The following is a 6,000-nucleotide window of genomic DNA, read 5'->3' as shown; positions in this document are numbered from 1 at the left end:
CTGCACAGGGAGTCTTGTATTCCATCTGACCACAAATCTGAGTCACGTGAGCCAACAAATAAAAAAAGCTGCTGGGAGAGTTGGATGGTAGCGATGGATGGAGGCATGGAAAGGACAATCTGATCCACAAGTTGAGAATTTATATTTGGCAAACCAGGGAAATGCAAGGATTACTTGTACGGCTAAACAACAGAGTTGTTTTTCACAGACTAAAAACTGAAGATAAATACAAACTTCCCCATTTTTCTTTATTGACTGGAAGTGTTACAAATCCAGTAAAAAATATAAATAAATATAAACACCAACAGTAAAAAAAAAAATGCTAATTAGTGCTGTACAGATGACAGCATTCATTAAACATAAAATTCTCTCTTTAGTTCCCTTTTTACAGTTGAATATACAAACACAAATCTTAAAAACATAAGAAAAAAACAGAAGTGAAATTGAAATTCTGCTTAGGAAAGGTACAAATGGATGGATTTTGGATTTTCAGTTTTCAGTTGGTGATGCCTTTGTGACATGATGAATGTCAGGGGAAGTGAGCATTGTCCCCAAAGGGTGAAACTCTGGACCAGGACATGGCACATTGATCATCTCTCTCTCTCTCTCTGTCTCTCTCTCTCTCTCTCTCTCTCTCTCTCACTCTCTCTCTCTCTTTCTTTTTTACTTTTGTCTATACTTGCCCCCCCTTTGCTCCTCTTCCCCCTCAGCTTGACTGCATGCTGTCATGATACCGGCCTCAAGTGAGCCCAAGGCGGCTGGTTCATGTTGAACGTCTGGCAGATGATGTAAAAACAGGGATGAGTGTGCTTCTCTCCTGCTGGGTATCATCATCCATAGGCTCTCAATTTCTGCTCTTCTTACTTTCAGCCTGCTGTGCTTTTCTATAATAGGGTCCTTAGTTGGAAGATTGGGTTTGAAAAAATATGGGGAAAGGCAAGATCAACCTTCTGTTAAAAATACGCCACCCATGGGCCACATGCAAATGTTGATTGTGATGGTGGCTGATGAAGTCCAACTCAATTCAATTTTATTTATATAGTGCAGTTTACAACATATGTCATCACATAGCGCTTAACATAGTGAGGTATAGACCTTACAAATTTAAACAGAAGTACAATCAACATATCTGAAGAAATTATTTCCAAAAATATCTGATCAGTGTCGAGTAAAGATGATAGGGGGTAAGGTTTTTTTTTTTTAAGATTGTTGAAACATTTTTATTTGTACTGTGTTGAAAATGCAATTCAATTCAACAATACTTGCACATGGAGGTTGATTAATTTTGTGCAGCTTGAAAAATCTAATATTAAAAAAATAGTACTACTACTATTACTAATTACCATCCATCCATCATCTATACACCACTTAATCCTCATTAGGGTCGTAGGGGGCTGGAGTCTATCCCAGCTGACTTAGGGTGAAGACAGGGGACACCCTGGACAGGTCACCAGTCTATCACAGGGCTACACTTAGAGACAGACAACCAAGCACTCTCACATTCACACCTGTGGACAATTTAGAATTACCAATTAACCTCAACATGTTTTTGGACTGTGTGGGAGGAAGCCAGAGAACCTGAGAGAACCCACGCTGCACAGGGAGAACATGCAAACTCCACGTAGAAAGATCCCAGTGTTCTCACCAGGATGCAAACCCGATGACCTTCTTGTTGCGAGGCAACAGTGCTAACCACTGATCCACCTTGCAGCCCACATTTTGAACAGGAATGGGGAATTTCAAACTGAATTCACTTTTTCATACCCAAAATTGAGCCGGCTCACTGGGCTTCAGAAATGAATCAAGCATAACATTCAACCACTAATTGTTGTGTTTCGTTAATGCAAGTAAACAACTATCATTACATAAAAATTACATATAAATACTATAATTTGACATGTTAATCAAGAAATAATAACGTGTTTTACTATTTTTTCATGATAAAGAGATGGGTGGTTATGCTCAGGTTAACATTTTTAACTGATGATAGTTGCCCTGCTGTACAGTGTATCTGTTACACACAGCTTTTATTTCCCTTATGTACTATGACATTTTTATGCTTATGATCAAACTATGAATTCAGTCTTTTATTTAAGATACACATGCTCTGATTTCAAGACCTTAGCTTTGTCTGGTTCATTTAGTCAGCCAGCCTCAGTGAAACATGAAATATGAAAGATTCTTACTCTAAAAGAGGTCACTATTTTTTTTTTCACATCATGTCCATGAGATTGTGTGTTTGTCCGTTGATTCCTCAGGGATACAACTTCCCTTTAAAACTTCTTCCTATGACTTCCTCAGCTGGGAGAGTTGTGACACCCATAATTATCACCTCATCTCCAACCTGCAGTGTTGCAAGAGCATTGTAAGCTCTTTATCCTCTTAGCTTTTGAAGAGTAGCGTGTATTGTTTACTCGGAAGTCCACCTTAATAATGTCATGCCTCGCTGCAAAGCAACATCCGCAATGATTCAGCCAAGTGCTGTTAGAAATACAGTAACCTTGTGCGTCCTGTTGTGTCCGCACAAGTGACCTGACTGCTGCCAACACACTCCCAGTTGCCTTCATAATGGTCAGTTTGCATTCACAGAAACATCTGCTTTTTGTTGTTTTTTTGTTGTTTTTGTTTATGTCCCCGGAGAGCAGTGGACATCACTGCGGGGAGCCTGCTATCTGACACAGAGCATCACTTTTCCTTTTCCGTCTGCAGCGTGTGGTGTCAGCATTGAGGCATCACGCTCCTGTCACTGTGCTGCACTTCAGCCCTGGGTTAAGCAAACACACTAAGGAGAGGGAGAAAAAAGAAAAAGGAAGACAGAAGAGATGTGGAAAGAAAGAGATGTTTGGCCTTCAATCTGTCACTTTCCGCTGTGTAAAATGAATGGGCATTGTCGCTCCTGGCTGGGAGGAAAAACAGAACAGTCATTGTAATCTCACAACAAGCGCATGAGCTAGCACATCTTTTCACCCCCACAAACACACAGCCCTCATTCCATCGATCTCTGTCTCTTTCCTTCCTAATTCACGCTCTCTTTGTCTTCTGTGAAAATGTGTATGCACATACACATGTTCAATCCAGAGACAAATGAGACAAGTGGGTTTGTTAATCATTCTAAGCAGGCATTTGTGTCCCAAACCTTTTCTGTGTGAGCCTTTTTGTTGAAGCGATACGAAGAGAAGGTTGACATTTAGAAAAGAGATTGGATATGCTTCGTGGCCCTTGGTTGTCAACAATATCATCATCATCATCTCGGTGCTCACCGAGCTATTATCTGGCCTCTGCTGTGGCCAGAAAAACGCTCACATGTCGGCTCACAGGTCACTTTATCAGTCAGCGCGAAGGCTGTCAACGCCACCCAGGCTTTCCTTAATAGATTGATTAAAAGATAGCGTGCTGTGTTTGTGTGTATGTATGTAAGATGCAGCAGAGGTGTGAGAGGCATCAGGCAGTTATCCATGTAGGATGCCGCTTTAGTCGCTGTCGCCTTGTCATTAGGATGGAGTTGCTTGAGTGAGTGGGAGCCAGATAAAAGGGGATAAAAGAAAAACATCCCTTATTGTGTGCTATTGATTTTTAACAGGAAATGATTCTTTATTTTGCACACAGGGGGAAACTAAAGATAAATTGGTCTGATAATGATAACAACAGAAATGATGATATGAAGTGCAGAGGTGCTAATGATATCTCAAGAATACCATGAGTGGAGCAGAGCATGGAGCATTGTCTATTTTGTTTCTCGATTAGTGTCTCTGTTTAGCTGAGCGTGCCTGATAGTTTTTTAATCTGTTTCTCATCAGTTTTTCTTCTTCTTTGCACCTCATAAACTTGATGCTCCATAGTAAATAAATGTAGATAGAGAATACCAGGAAACATGAAGCTGTCTTCCCTACAGCAGCTGCTATGTTTGTTTACAGGCTAAATGGACTGCTGGAAATGAGGTATGCTCTCCAAGAAGCACAAGGATTTTACTTTTGTCCTTCCCCCTTCCCTTTCCACTGTTCCACTGTTTTAGTCGAATCCACTGTCATATTATTTAGAGCAGAGGAGATTGTGTTTCTCTACCATTTTTGGAGAGGCCTTGTTAATGGGAGTTCAGTCCAGCTTGTTAAAGCTGATTTGTGAGAACATCATTGACAACCCTCTCTGCCACCTCTCTCCATGTTTCTCACTCAGTTCATTCTAATTTGCTACGTTATGCTTCCTTCCTACCTCGTCCTGCCATTATCACCACCATGCTTCTGAAGTAAACATTTCATTGATAGAACTAATGCTCTCGATAAAAGCCTCAATCCAGCGTCAGACATAGTTTGACGCTGGATCTTTCCACCATAACTCCACGTACATTGTCTTGAAAGAATAAAAAGGTCACAGAACATACTGCTTTGCTTGAAAGAGGAATTGTATCCATCAATGAGATGACAATTTTTCTCAGCGAGGAAACAAGGCCTGATTAGTAAACCAATATTTAATTGGTGGCCACTAGAATGTATTTTATCCAGCCACAACCCAGTCTCATGGCGCTTCCTGAAATAGTCATGAAGGTTTAGTCTATTGATTTGTGTCCAGGGGCAGGAATTGCCCAACTTTTCCATGTCCTCATTATGAATTTCAAACTAGTACATTTCAGTTGGACTTATCTTTCGTGTCTGGGACACGTTTTTTCCCCATCAGTCAGTGTATGCTGTGATGTTTTTGTCTTTCTTTTCTTCTGACAGTCAGGCATTAACCAGTTTTACTGTTGTGGTGTGTCCATAGTAATAACTATAGAGATCACTGTGAAGATGTGTGGACACACTGACCATCGTTAACATTCTGTACACACCGGTGCTGAGTTGTTACCGTGTGCTCCACCTGCTATAAGCTCTGTATTCATTCAAATATAAAAGGAATAAAATATCCAGGCATTTTCTGGATGAAGTGAACACACATTGGTAATCTTCATGGTGACGTTCTCGGCTGAAATGTTTTCATATTTAGTAAAGTGATATATCAACAGAACTAGAGCCGGATGATCAGCAGCTGTCTGCAGCTGGGATACATTGGGTTGGTATACTTCAGTGGGAATCGTTTGCATTATAATCGTTACACTAGGATGCAGTATAAACTTTTTGAGTATGTATACGTTCGTAGACGATTTGGAAATAAGAAAACACTGAGAAAATCACCACAGCTTCTCCACACAGTTGTGCCACTGAGCGTTTTTCATCACAGTGGGAATGAAGAGAGAAGCTGCTCTGAGATCGCTCTAAAGGTGATCCCAACGATGTCGTTCATAGCAATTATCGTTTATTTGTGATGAAATATGTGCTTTTACTGTGTTTGGGCTACATGCTTGTCATTACTTTCATTTCTCTGTAAACGAATACAATTCTGAAAAGAAGGACACATGCAGGAAAACGGCGACTGGAACATGTACTGTGATCGCAGAGAAAGATCATCTGACTGTTGTAACTGAGAGGCCAGAGGTGGGGAATGTATCTGTAGCTTTGTGCAGCTTTTAACTAGCTCGTTGAGGCTGTCTACATTAGCTACTAGCTAAGCCTAGCAGCTTCTTCCTCAGACATAGACAGACGTAGCCTCCAGGTCTGACAAGTGAAGCCAGTGAGGAAGTGCCTTACAATGCGTTCTTTCTAACAGCCAGCAGGAGACGACAGTTTGATTGACAGGTTGCTACTGTATGGTGATGTCCAGTGTCCTCTGATTCTTGTTCAGGTTCACTTCCTGCTCGTTATGTCTGGTTTCAAATGTGAAAGATGCTAATGGCCTAATGCCAAAATGGACATGTCAAAAAGGCAGTCCCTAAACCAATGGATGACCACTACACACATCGTTTGTACAAAGTCTATGTTAGAAACAGTGACGTTTTATTCTGTAAAACCAAAACAGGTTATAAAGAAAGCAAAAAAAATGCTGTCATGGCAAGGGACAATGGACAGTTGAGTGATAACTGTAGCTTTGTCAAAACATTAGTATTAAAACACAAAACAGAATTACTCAACC

The sequence above is a fragment of the Stegastes partitus genome, unplaced genomic scaffold, assembly GCF_000690725.1.
Source record: "Stegastes partitus isolate 25-593 unplaced genomic scaffold, Stegastes_partitus-1.0.2 Scaffold437, whole genome shotgun sequence".
In the NCBI taxonomy this organism is placed as follows: Eukaryota; Metazoa; Chordata; class Actinopteri; family Pomacentridae; genus Stegastes; species Stegastes partitus.
Note: the sequence above shows the minus strand (reverse complement) of the source record.